The sequence below is a fragment of the Monodon monoceros genome, unplaced genomic scaffold (genome assembly GCF_005190385.1).
Source record: "Monodon monoceros isolate NGI ecotype Baffin Bay Population unplaced genomic scaffold, NGI_Narwhal_1 Super_Scaffold_17, whole genome shotgun sequence".
NCBI lineage: Eukaryota > Metazoa > Chordata > Mammalia > Artiodactyla > Monodontidae > Monodon > Monodon monoceros.
In genome coordinates, this window is record NW_021703773.1 from 13,954,657 (window position 1) to 13,969,551 (window position 14,895).

A 14,895-nucleotide genomic window follows, 5' to 3' on the forward strand; every position below is an offset into this window, starting at 1 on the left:
AGGACGAAAGATGGTTTTAGGTTGTGCGCTGAGCACCCCAAATATCACAGGCAATAAGGGAGTATCAGCAGAAATGTTGAAGCATTACAGAATGACTAAAGTTTAAAAACACTGATGTGGACTTAAGGACTGTCAGCCTGTTTTATAGATGAGGAAAGATGCCAGGGATAATGCGGCTATCTCCTCAAGGTTTTATCGAGAAAACAGCAGAGCTGTGACTTATATTTACTTCTGATTCTAAGACCAGTGTTGGCCTATCCTTCATCCCTTTTCTTTCTTTTTGTTCTTAGTTATTAATTGTGAGCTATTTTAAAACACAGAAAAATAACGGAATGGACCTTTGTAACACCGACCACGGAAATGAAGGAAATGTTAATATTTACTGCATATGCGTCAGCAATCTCTTCACTTTCTTAAGAGAAGGTGAAGGTACTGTCAGAGCCTTTCCTTTCCCTTCCTCCCAAAGATAACCACTCTCCTGAAGTTGGAGCATGTCCTTTCCATGTATTCTTCTTTTTAACTTTTATCATACACGTATATAGTAAAAACAATATAAATGGAGTCCAAAAAAATTGATGTAAAACATGACGTCTTGTCACGGGGTTAGTAAAGCAAAGAGGAGGACTTGAGGAGGAGGAGGGTAGATGCTAATGGCCAGTGGCAAGTATCTAAACCAAGGGTCGAGTTACTGTAAGGATGGCAAAGGTTTACAAATTTTCATAAATTGTATTTGTGCACATCCTGTGGCAATCTGTTTTTCCTTCACTCAACATTGCTTTGAGATTTCAACAAATATGTTGATACATATTTGTAATCCATGCAAATGAACTGTCGCACGGTGCTCCATTTTAAGAATTGTGTTTCTTTTTTTTTTTTAAATTGCAAATAGCGCTGCTATGAGTATCAGTGGTCACGCTTTGGGGGCAGAACTTCTGCTGACACTTTGGACTGTATAATTCTTTGTTGTGAGGTTGTCTGTGCACAGCAGAATGTCCTTGGACTCCACTCATTAGATGCCAGTAACGACCACCCCCCGCCATCCGTCCACACTCCTCCCCTTGCAGTGTGACAGCCAAAAATGTTCCCAAACTTTGCCAAATGTTCCCTGAGGGGCGAAACTTCTCAGTTTGAGAACCACTGCTCTAGAGCCTACAGTTAGAGTGGAATTTTTGAAATCTTAAGTGTGTACTCCTTTAGCTTACTTCAGCTTACTGCCAAACTGTTCTCTAAAGTTGTACCAATTTACACTTCCATCCAGGTGGATGTTTGTTGTGGGGTTTTCACGGATCCGCTTTAACAGGTTAAGGCAGATTCCTCTATCCTTGGTTTGCTAAAGGCAGTATCGTGAATAGGAGACGAAGTTCAGCAAAATAATTTCCCTGACTCTATTGTCTCCGTATTCATTAACGTGGAGAATTTTACGTTTTCTAAAGAAATGTTATCTTGTTTTCCTGAGAAAACCTCTTCTTGGTCCTGATGGGCTTTTAAGAACACCATGTTGGATCTGGGTTATATATTTTATTTGCATCTCTGTTCAAAAGTGAGATTATCCAATAATTTTTCTTTCTTTAATGTTCTTGTCTATTTTGTCTCTTGAGCACTTGAAATGTGGCTAGTCGACTGAGAAAGTGAAGTTTAAAGTTTACTTAATTTTAGGGGCTTCCCTGGTGGCACAGTGGATAAGACTCCGTGCTCCCAATGCAGGGTGCACGGGTTTGATCCCTGGTCAGGGAACTAGATCCCACATGCATGCCGCAACTAAGAGTCCGCATGCCACAACTAAGGAGCCCATGTGCCACAACTAAGGAGCCTGCTAGCCTCAACTAAGGAGCCCACCTGCTGCAACTAAGACCCGGCACAACCAAATAAATAAAGTTAAAAAAAATAAAAAAAATAACAAAGTTGACTTAGTTAACCGAAATTTAAATAACTACGTATGGCTAGTGGCTTCCATATTGGAGAGCACAGTTCTAGAGTCACAAGAATGTGCTACTTACAGACATTAAAAAGAGGATAAGAAAGTTTCTCTTCTTTCCTCTCTCATTCCTTCCTTTTCTGAACACAGTCCTGAAGATGTTAGATATAGCTGAGTGTGGGGTAGGGGTGCCACCCAGAGGGAGTGTCACAGTCTGATCAGTTATGGGATGATTGCCTGGATATTTGATCATATTAAGAACTTGTTAAAAAGATGTAGCTGTGATTATGATATTGTGGTTATATTTTTATTTTTCTTTTTGAAGAGTACTTATCTTTAGATATGCATAATATTTGTGGATGAAATGGCATGATGTCAGTAATTTGCTTCAGAATAATCCAGGGGTGTCTGGGAGGGGGCAGGCCGGAGATGCAGATGAAACAGGAGTGGTTACGGGTGGATAACTACTGAAGCTGGGCAATAGGTATTTGAAGGTTCATTAGAGTATCCTTTGTACGTTCACATATGTTTGAAATATTTCATAACAGAGACTCTTTTAAAAAGAACTTATTAATTATTTGAATCTGTAAAGAGAAAGCTAGTATCTTTCTATCTTTGGCCAAAACCCAACTAAAACATGCAGTTAAATTTTCTTCTAAGTACTGCTTTAGCTGCATCATATTAGTTTTTATATGTCATGTTTTTGTTGTTAGTCTAAATATTTTCTCATTTTCCATATAAAATTTTCTTTGATCTGTGAATTACTTAAATACATGCTTTAAAAATGTCTAAATATTTTGCGGGGGGAGATTTATTATTTTATTTCTTTTTAATTTTATAAACTTGCATTTAGACAACATGGTGTTTTTGTTATTTCTTCTTTGGATTTTTTTGAGATTTGCCTTTTGGCCTAGCATACGGACAATTTTTGTTGATGTTTCAAGTGTACTTAAAAAGAATGTTTATTCTCTAAGTGTTCGGCTCTGTATAGGTTCACTAAATCAAGCCCATCTTGTGTTTTTTATATATTCCATATCCTTACGAATCCTGTCTGATCTATCCAATAGCACATACTAAGGGAGGTGTGTGAAAACTAAAAATTATTTTGTGTGTGGTTTTTTTTTTTACAATTTCTTTATGTAACTATGACAAAATTTTCTTTATTGTTTGGTTCACGTAAGTTTAGAAATACAGCTTCCTGATGAATTGTTCCTCTTGTCATTTGTAATGAATATTTTTATCTCTCTGTTCTTTTTTCATGAAACTCATTTTATGTGTATCTATAATTTTCATTCTGTTCTTGCCATTTCCATGTCTCTTAACCTCTAATACTTCCATATATTTTTTCTCTTAGCTGCATTATCGATAATTTCCCCTCTCTTTTCCTTCCCATAATTTTTTCATTGATTATGTCTAACCTAACTTTTCATAGGATTTTTCTTTTACCTTAAATGTCTGTGTTTTTATTTCTAGAAGCTCTGTTTGATGGTTTTTCAAATCTGCTTGCCCTATCATCACAGGGCCTTCGTCTTTCTTAAGAGTTTTGATTCCCTGCTCATGACTTTAATTATTTTAGACAGCCTTTCTTTATATCCTCTTTCGGATGGTTATTCCATTAAACGGAGTTCTCAGACCTGTAAACTTACCCTGTGTTGTTTCTGTTGACACTCACTCACTGTGTCCTTGTATACGCTGACATCTTTAACAATGAGCTCATCTCTGTCAGGGCTTGGTTTTCTGTGAGACGCTTCTGCAGTGTGGGCTGGGCGAATATCATTTTAAGCAGTGTTACATTTGCTCCTGCTAATGGCTCTACATTTTTTCCCCCAGGCGTGGCTTTTCTAAGTCTTTCCAACGTCTTGGCTATTGCAATTTCACACCACAAATTCAGGTGAGATTCTGGTCCGTGGCTTTTGATAGTTAGGGCTGAACTTTTTTCCCTACAGATCCCCACACTGAGGCAGAGCTCCCTTGTGGTCCCCCTGTGCCAGAGTGTGAAAATTTTCCTGGTCCAACTCAAGTGTCATGGCTTTTTGGAGCGAGGGGGTGGGAGAGTCACTCCTTGTGTGGACCCAGAGTCTAATCTCCCACCCCCACTCAAGCACAAAACTCAACTCGCTATACGACTGAGTCTGACATCCCAGCAAAGCACCACTATTAGGTTAATATTATATTTAGTCTTAATTTCTAGCTCAGTTATGCATTTTTAAAAAAGTATTTATTCAGGTGTACACCCACTTGAATCTAAGCATCATGAGGCCAAGGATTTCATTTGTTTTGGTCACTGTCATACACCAAAGCTTGGATAAGTACCTGGCACAAAGTAGGAGCTCAGTAAATATTTGTCAAAAGAAATGAAGAAAGAATGAATGAGTGTATCTCACTCCCCAGTATGTGTGTGTATATGCTGGGGTGGGTGGAAGGGCATTTCTACATGTTTATAGTGGGATCCTTTTCAGATTGTCCAGTCAGCACTAACGAGACATACCTGTAAAAACGGGCATGCATTCACCATATCATACACGGGATGACATCAGGAAACCCTGATCCTATTAGTCCCCAATCCAATGAGCTAAACCCAGCCTTCATCCTTTTCCCCTTAAGTCTCCCATTTCCAGCCCACCCTTCCTGGTGACAGCCCCTTCCTCCAACTCTACAACCAACACCCACCACCAACTCCAGCTCCACCTGAAATCTACCCCTCACACCCTTCATCCCTCAATCTACTGCTCAGCCACAAATCCTGCCCCTACTCCCCAAATGGAATATCCAACCAAGCACCCACTGAATCCAAATATCATAAGGCCAGGGACTTGATTTTGTTCACTGCTATACCCCAAAGCCCAGGGGGGTGCCCAGCACTGAGGAGGGGTTCAGGAAATACATGTTGAATAAAATAAAGTGTATGACGCCTGCTAATTATATGAAATGGCCAGGATAGGCAAATCCATAGAGACAGAAAGCAGACGAGTGATTGCCACGGGCTGGGGAGAAAGTGAAATGGGAAGTGACTGCCAATGGGTATGGCGTTTCTTTTTGAGGTAATGAAAATGTTTTAAAATTAGGTGCTAGTGAAAGCCGCACAATTCTGTGAATGTACTGAGAACCACTTAATTGTACACTTTGAAAGTACAATATGTGACTTATATCTTAATAAAACTGTCCTCTATAAAAGGAGTTTCAGTAAACCAAGCACCTCAATTATGGGAGGGGTAGGGTTAATGCAGGGTTGGGGGCAGAGGGATATTGTAAACTGGTGCCAACTTTCATCTGCTTTTCTCTAAATCCTTCAGTAATCAGGCTGAGCCCGTCTATCTCAGGGAATCGCGTGTGCCTAGAAGTTTATGCTTATAATTCAATAAATTAAATGAAAGACAAACAAAAAATAATGAATGAATTTAACAACCACTCACACCGAAACAGCGTATGGTGTAAGTACACAACATGCAATCAAAAGCTTCTGCTTTCAAGAAAAACAAAGACAGCAGAAATATGCAGCCTAAAGTTTGGTTGTACAATTTTTAAGTGGCTTTTAAGTTTTCCAAGATGTGATGATGTTTCAAGCTCCCAGGCTACCATTTCCAAATAAAACAAAGTAACAGATAAAAGCTAAGAAAATGAAAATCTTCTGATACAAAATAAAAATAGCAGAGAAAGACTCTGCTGTAAAATTTAGACATGGCTTGAAAAAATCATGTTGAAATCCCCCAGCCTCAGTTTCTAATTAAACACAGGCAAACTAAAATCCAAAAGTAAAAAAAAATGTTTCTTTATAGAAATCTTCCACCACATTTCTGGACCTGAAGCGGGGATGGGGAATGAAGAGCCTTTTTAGAAACTTGATTTTGTTCAAAGTCCTCTAGCCTCAGTTTCTAAACAAATAAAGTTTTCAAATAAAATAAGCCACAAAAATAGCAGCCCAAAGCCCCGAAGCAAAACTTTGCTAAATGCTTTTCAAAAACCCACCCAGCTCAGTTTCCAATGAAAACAAACAATAAGAAGAACATACAAACTAAATTTATATACAAACTAAAATTTTTTCTTAAAGAGGCTTCCCCTACATTTTCTCAAACCTTCTCTCTAAAAGTGTTTTTAAAACCTTTTTTAATGAAAAAAAAATCCTCTTTGAAGAAATAAAAACCTGCCTTTTACTTGGTCAGGACCCCAGTTACAAAGAGCTACAGTTGGACGCATAAGTTACGTTTCCCTCTCCTCTGACAGCTTTGAAGGAAAGGAACAAGTAAGTACTCGGCCGGACCTCAGGGCTGCGCGGAGCTGAGACCTGAAGTGGAACGCCGTGCGCATGCTCCTGGGATCTACCTTCGCTGGGCAGATTTTCCAAAGGAAGCTCTAAGGTGGCAGCTGCACCCAGCCCTCCACATCCCGCTTCCTTCAGAATCCCTGAGGAGGACAAAGTATCCTGGAGTGGCAACTGGGATGTCAAGAAAATATTGGAATTTTCTGAATCTCTTTATCATGTTATATTCTTCAGGCCCCTCCTAAATGATCTTGTGTTTGACTGCAAAATAAAAATAAAAAATGTACCCTGTTTAAAACTAACTCTCTGAATTCGGTGCAATCATCTTGAGAACATGATCACTGGGTGATGACCAGGTAAAAATGGTAAGTAAATTTTCATGCCTTTTACTGAAATAGTTTAGAAGTGTCCTTTTTCTTGGCAGGCTGTTGGCAGGGTGGTGTTTAAAAATATCTTAGAAGACCCCATGGTAATAAATTCTAAACACCTAAACAACCAGGAGATAAAACTGTTCCTGGAGACGCTGCTCTGAAAGCAGCTGCCACCTCGGATACCACCATCCCCACTCCCAGGGTTCGAGAGGGAGCTCCTCCCCTTCTCAGATGTGCATCTCTGACTCCCAGGAGTCTTTCCTGAAGTCTGACCACTTTCCTTCTTTCTTCGGTCGGGGCAGATTGTGGTCCCTTCTGCCCTGGCTGGAAAGGCAGGGGTAATCTGAGTCCTGTTCCACTTTTACTCTGACTGACCCTTGACCTCTCTCCTCTCCTCTTTCCTTTGTTTTGGGACTCAGAAAACAACCTGTCACAGACAGTTTATTTTTTATTACAAAGACAAAGCTTAAAAAAAGTCTTGGTCGGGAGTTCCCTGGCAGTCCAGTGGTTAGTAGTTAGGACTTGGCGCTTTCATCGCACAGCAGAGCCAAAAAAAAAAAAAAAAAAAAGTCTTGGTATTCTATAGGCTTCTCCAGCTAGAAATTCTGCTAGGGAAATGAATCTGGGAATGGACATTCCTGGAGCCTAAAACACAGTTATCAGAGGGAGAAAAAAGGATATTTCGACATTCTCTGAGTTTAATATTGTGGAGAAATTAAACTTACAGAAGACCAGGCATGTTTTGTATGTCTTTCTCAGCTCCCTGGGAGTACTGCCTGGAGTCCTCTGCTGAAATTCCTGAGAGGCTGGGCTATGGAATGGCTGTTGGGCTGTTCATCCCAGTAACCTAGTGATCCGCTTGTCCTCAGCTCCCTAGAGCATGTCTTCCAATACTTAAACAGAGACAGGAAATGATTGAAGACTTGGGTCTTTATCAGGTGGGAAGTTGGAACCAAGAGGCTACACAAAGGGAGAACTTTCAAAAGACTAGAAATAAATCCACCCAGCAGCAGGAGACAGCAAGGAGTCAGGTCTGTCTTGTTCCTCTGCCACTCCAAGACAATGTGCTCTCCATTATTCCACAGTTAATTGCCTTCTCTTGCCTCTTATGCAGAAAACCAAAACTGAAATACAATCCTATTTATCTGCTATTACTGCTTCATAATTCTCCAATATGTACTTCTCTTTATAATCAGAATGACTTCCTCAGAGCCAACTGAGCAGAAGATTCTTCCTAGCCTAGAAACTCCGAGATCGGAGGTCATGAGTGCCTGTCAGTATAACAGCTCCCGTTTCAGCATCTGGTGAGCATCTCTGTGTCTGGTTATCTTTACTCCAGTCCAGATGGTCCTACCTCCTCTGTGTGTATGTGGATAATTAACTTGCCATTATTAGAAATACATGTTTTGTTGAGGTGATTTATATACATACCCTGTTTAACTTTTACAATAGTTTTGCAGCTGAGGTACTAACTCATTTTAGAGACTAGAACATAATTTCAAAGAACATATTGCTCAAAGCTAGAAAGCAGTGGAGCAGGATTTAAATTTGGATCTAACTTTATAGCACTTGATTTTTTTCTGCTATGCACTCTTGCCTCTCATATATCCTATGCAGAATATAAAATCCAGTTCAAGCCTTCCCCAGCCTCAACCAGTGGTGTAGTGGAGCTGGCTTGTCCGAGCCAATTATGAGCATCTGTTCCCGGCTGCACATTCACCGACTTCAGATCCAGAACTTGAAATGAGCCATGATGGAGCTATTTTACACTACAAAAATTAGCAAACACTACAAATCAGTGCTCTTCAGACTGTTAATTGTTACACACTTACCAGCCCACCACTATAGTGATCTCTCCTCTTTCGTAGTTCCTGGTTTGCACGTTTTAGAGTTAATTATATGGCTTTCTAAATTTCCTATCAACATCCATGCAGACCATGTAGCAGAGGAGTTAGCAAACACTTCAATCTCTTAGGTCCAAGATGTTATAAAACAGAATTGGATTTTAAGAGTCTGAGAGTAAAATGTTTTAGAAGGTGCTAAATCTACCAGCAGGGGGAGCCTAATTCCCAAATATTGATACATGCTCTTTGTCTATTTTGGAATACAGCCGTGATGTAAATGAAAAATAAAAGACCTGGCTTTGATAAAACTTGTCAGAAACTCAAACATACATCAGAAATAAGTAGAGATGAATACCATTCAAATAAATTTACATCGGTGGAACAAATCTGCATTACCCATGCTAATGGAAATAAAGTAGAACCTTGTACAAAAATATCTAGTAGAAACATCAAATGAAGAACTCGGAATTTTAAAAAGTCATGACAGTTTTTCCAAAAAGAAAATCAGAAGTACTATGCATTTTGAATTCTCTTATCTAGGCCTATATAAACTATGTAATTTTCAGAGCACTTATTAAAATAGTCAACATCCTTAAAATTACCCCCAAACAATATATAAATGTAATGTGGCTACAATCTAAATTTCAATAGGATTTTTTAAAACTTGACAAGATTATTCTAAATTTTACCCGAAAAAATAAAACATCAGGAAGGCATTTAAAATACTGAAAAATGAGAATGTCTTTTACAAGAGGGAACTTGAAATTTCAGATTTTGCATACCATATAGCATAATAATTAACACAGTGTTAAACATGTGCTAAAGTATACAGATCAAAAGAACATAATGGATTATACAGACCTAAGTATTGGGGATTTTACTAAAGTGGCATATCAAACTGGTGGGAAAACTGTGAATTATTCAATAAATGATGCTGGGATAATTATTTTGGGACCAAAAAACATTATATGCTTTTCACTGTGTTCTAAAATAAAGCCCAGATGGACTAAAGATTTAAATACAGTATTTTATATATGTGTGTATATATGCAACATATTTAATGCAATGTATAAATGCATTTGAATTATATATTATCTTCCAGTGTAGTAGTCTATGCATAGAAATATATATTTCTTGACATAAACAAGCATGCATTTTACACAAAGGGATATTATGTGATCAGCTTTATTTTGTGATCAGCTCCCCATGTGAATCCTGTAAAACCACTGTGTGAGTCACTCCTCTCTCATCCTCCATGCACTGTCTCTATTTCCCCTGCAGGATGGTCTCATCATTTATTAAGATGGGCTTTCTCCACTGGTGGACAAGATGCTGTTCAAAGTATAGTGATCTAAGAGGAAACAGAGCTTCTCTCTTCCAGTTTCAGTGGATAAAATCTCAGGAATTTCTTTCCTTTCATAATTATGAAAAAAAAGTGAACATTCACGGAAGTAGAGAAAAAAATAGTGTAACAACACCCAATGTGCCAATCATCCTGCTTCAACATGGATGATTTTCTTTCATCTACACTCACTCCCTTAAATTATTTTGATTATTTGGATTCAAATTTCAGATTTCAAATCATTTCATCCATAAATACCTCAGTATGTACACCTAAAGGATAAGGACAATAGTATCATCACACCTAAAACATGAATTGTAATTCCCTAATATCATCAAGTGTCCAGTCAGCATTTAAATTTCCTCAACTAGATTAAAAATGTTTTGTTACTATTTATTTGGATCCGACTCTTAACAAGTTCAAGGATATATCCTAATAGGCTCCGTCTTGTTTACGTGCTCATACCTGTTCTAATCACAGAGCCCTGTGGGCATGCATGACCTACTCTGTGACTGGCCAAGCTGGGGTCATGAGCCAACACCCCTGGTCAGGTGGAGAGGACTTTGTTACAGGAGCAGTAGGGGCTGGAGAGACACAAACCACAGCCAGCATAACCAGTGCAATCAAAACTAGGTCATTACATACTGCTTCCTTTTCCAGGCTGCCTCTGTAACAGAGTTACACTTCATGTAGAGTCTCTAATTGACTGATTGCTAGAAATTAGCCACTCTCAAGAATCCCCTCAGGTCTTTCTGAGAGTTTTCAAAGGTTCTTCTCCTGTGTGTTCCAGAAGGAGCTTTTCTGGCTCTTGTCCCCCCATCTTGACCCCCGGCTGCTGCCTCTGGTGTGGTGCCTTCATGGTGGCGTCGCTCTTTCGAGAACAGTCCTGCGTGGGTGATGCTATCTCACCCTAACACCCGAAATGGGGAAGGGGCGCTGTTCTCAGATACAGTGCCCAGGCACCCCAGCTGCTAGCAGAAGGAGTTTCTCTTGTAATCTTGGGTCTACCGCTTCCTAGTTAGGTGTCAGTGTTTTCACACAGATTGCCTTACAGCCAATCCATCTGGTGTCTTTAATTAATCCCGACTTATCCCTCAAGTGCTAACGTGAACTGAGCTTTCTCTGAGTGAGTCTTCTCTCACTGTAACCTCTGGTCTGAGCAGTCCCTTTAGTCTACCCTTCTTACCATGTGTTCCTTTTTATGGCTGTTTTCACAAGTACCTACTTGATGCAGCCTCTACTCCAGATTGGCTTTATTTATGGAATACTTCCTTTAATATTAATATGTGCAATGATTCACCAATTACAGATTAAGTTTTCCTGAAAATCTGGAGAAACTAGCAAGTCTAAAAACACTGAATTATTTCAGACAGAGTGAAAAAAGCTGCTCACCAGCAAAGTTCATTTTCAGCTTTAAGAATAAAAAGTAGATCAGGATCTGAGCAGAAGTTAATGCAAACCTGAACGTTGCCTTTGATTTTGATCCAGCTGCCTCCGGTAGCTGGTTAATAAAAGTTTGAAAATTTCTGCTAAAGGCTAAGCTCCTAACATGTTTATCTCTAGAATGAACCTAGTGAGATGTACAACATTCTCAGTATTAGTTTCAATTTAACAGTATGCAGACCAGTGCATCAGCTGTGATTTTCCACTGAGGTATTCTGAGTTCTGCACCTTAGTTACTTGGTACAATTGTTCAGCCTAGCTTTGCTGTGAAGAGAAAGATTTTTCTCTTGGGCTTCATAACAGATGGCAAGCCACAAGACAAGGCAGATTCATTGTTTCATTTGTGAAAAATCTGTCAAGAGAATTCCATGTGGCTTATGAAAGGAGCCTCAACCTTCAGAACTGAGAGCATGCATTCATAAGGTGTTATAAATACTTTATGTTGCTTTCTTTCCACTGTTAGTAAATTCTGAGTGCTGTAGAGGAAGGGGCCCTGGGCTCTAGAGTCAGACACTAGTTCAAAACTCTATGCCACCTAAAGTTGTGTGTCCATGGTAATTACTAAACATGGTCACCTTGTATATAAAATCAGGATCGTGATAACCACCTCTGGGGGCTGGCTCTTCTCTTTCAGTCAAGGCACGTCTGTCGCATAAAACAGTGGCTGGAACCTAGAAGGTGATCAGCAATACAAAATCGCTTCCTGGGCTTCCCTGGTGGCGCAGTGGTTGAGAGTCCGCCTGCCGATGCAGGGGACACGGGTTCGTGCCCCGGTCTGGGAAGATCCCACATGCCGCGGAGCGGCTGGGCCCGTGAGCCATGGCCGCTGAGCCTGCGCGTCCGGAGCGCGTCCGGAGCCTGTGCTCCGCAACGGGAGAGGCCACAACAGTGAGAGGCCCGCGTACCGCAAAAAAAAAAAAAAAAAAAAAATCACTTCCTATGATCTCCATGGATTCATTAAATCAGCATTTCCCAAAGCGTGCTTGATCAACACCAGGATTTTAATAGTTATTACACAAAGAAAGCATTCTGTGATTAAATGTGTTTGGGCAAAACTGGGTTATACAAAGAACAAGTGGGTTATAGATTTTCTTTGTGTTTTTGTTTCCTTTTTAAACTATAGGACATCTAGGAGACTTTTAGGTGGATATCTGGAGCAGCATTTCCCAGTCTTATTTGAGTATGGGGTCCTTTTTTTTTTTTAAATCATGGAACACTAGCAATCTGCAGGGCACATTTAGGGCAATACTAAGTTATACTCCGCCAGAGACAAATCCCTCAACCACAACTGCCTTTCTTGTACCCATACCACAGAATTATGATGAGACTGGTTCTCAAATATTTTTAAAAAGAACTTTTCATTTTTTTCCTGTTAATGTTAACATACTTAAAGGAAAAAGACAATGGCTTGATCTAAACCATAGATACTTTTCTCCTATTATTAAAACAACCAGAGCCCAGATTTGGTATACGATAAATATACATATACTTACCCATTTTCACAGAGTTCTAAAACTTTTTAAAAATGGAATAAGCCCAAAAGGCTCTTCAGTCTCATCCCTGCCAGGGCAGGGCTCCTTTCACTGCAGTGTTTTCTGACTCTTTCAGGTTAGTAGTTTTGTATAGCCAGCACTCAGCTTTTTCTTTTCTCTCATTTGGAATAATGAGGACTCAGTGCGACTCTGCTGCCTGGGGAAGATTCTAGCTACTTTCTTTCACCTTCTTGCAAATGAGTAGGAGAGAAGAAAACATCAGCCTCGATGAAGGAAGAAAAGGGCAAGGAGACAGGGGGAGCCCAGCTGCCTTTGTGGACGGACAACCTGTACAGTTGTGCCGAAGGGACTTGGCTTCTTTAATGCTGTGCTTTCATTGTCTGGAAATTCTTAATAATTTTTCAGCAAATGATTCCAAATTTTTATTTTGCACTGAGCCTTTAGAATTATGTAGCTGGTCTTGGAGGGAGAAACTGAAGACAGGGTGTGATCCTTTCAGTGTCTGACCCAGTGTGTGTTGGCTGGAATCTAGCGCTGACTGAGGTCATATTTGGTCAGAGCTCTTGACGCAAATGCCACTGACAGAAAAAAAATTTTGATCATGCTAAACTGTGTGGCAGCCAAAGAACAAATTAAAGTACTAAATACATATTTTGTAGGTGAGGCTTTCTGAACTAATAAAATATTTGATTCATTATCCCTCCTCTGAAATCCTGAGGAACCTACAGAACCTGAAAGAACAGCCTGGGGGTTATTAAGCTCTTAATACAAACACTTAACCTGCTCAGCCAACAATTTCCCTTATGAAGAGTTGCCATGGTGATGTCTGTCACACTTGCCAATCACTTCTATGCACCATTCATTTAGAAAGTAAGTAGTTGATACTATAGATAAAATAGATAACCAAAAGGGCCTACGCTATAGCACAAGATATTCAGTATCTTGTAATAACCTATAATGGAAAAGAATCTGAAAAAGAACAGATTTATATATATATATATATATATATATATATATATATATATATATATACGTATAAATGAATCACTTTGCTGTACACCTAAAAGTAACACAACATTGTAAATTATACTTCAATTTTTTAAAAAAGACAAAAAACTGCAGGCAAAAAATAAATATCAATAAAAATAAAAATAGTGTTTAAATTTCAAAAAAAGAAAGAAAGTTAGCAGTTGAAGGCTACCCTAAAAGGAAATACAAAAGAGCAATCATTTTAGCCATTTTGGATGAATCTTCCATTGGGATGACAATGTTGAAAGCACGTCCAGATCAAAATCATAATTCCACCAGTTTTTTACTCATTAAGAATATTTTGGGGCACTATATAGGCATAGTTTAAAACATTATAGATGCTGAGATGAAAACTGCAGAACATAAAAATATTCATAGAATTTGATTTTTTAAAACTGGAGTTTATAACATGGACTCAAGAGAAGTCTGTGTGTTTTCCAGTCAATTCCATAAGAGAAGTAAATAAAAGAGAAGAGCTTTCATATTGGGCCAAGTGGAAGAACCTATATCGGAGATTGAAACATTGCTTGTGGGGAGAAGAGAAGAAAATCAAGAGAATGTCTTGTCCCAACAGTCAAAATAGAAGCACTCCATAGATGGAGAGGTCAATGGTGACAAAGGTATCACCACCCCGGAGCATGGGGCAGGCACAAGCAGAACAGGCAGCTCATTCTCCCCTCTCTGCTTAATTTTCCCTTTTCTGTCTGAGAAGCCATCTCTCTTAGCCAGTCCTACCGGGTCTTAGTATCTCTTGTGATCAAACACTTTTTAAAAAGTTAATGATGTTTCAATGTTAACAGCTACTTTGCAAATTCCTTCAGATCTTTAGCTTTGAGGAGAAATTTTCTTAAGGAGCATTTAGCTCCAAAAAATTGTTGCTAAGACCAATGTCAAAGAGCGTACTGCCTATACTTTCTTCTAGGAGTTTTATGGTTTTAGGTCTTACATTTAGGTCTTTAATCCATTTTGAATTTACTTTTTTATATGGTGTGAGAATTTACTTTTTTATATGGTGTGAGAAAACGTTCTTTTATAGGTCCAGTTTTCTCAACACCACTTATTGAAGAGACTTTTTTTCCCCATTTGTATATTCTTGCCTTCTTTGCCATGGATTAATTGACCATATGTGTATGGGTTTATTTCTGTTCAACTGATCTATGTGTCTGTTTCTGTGCCAATACCGTTTACTGTTTTAATTAC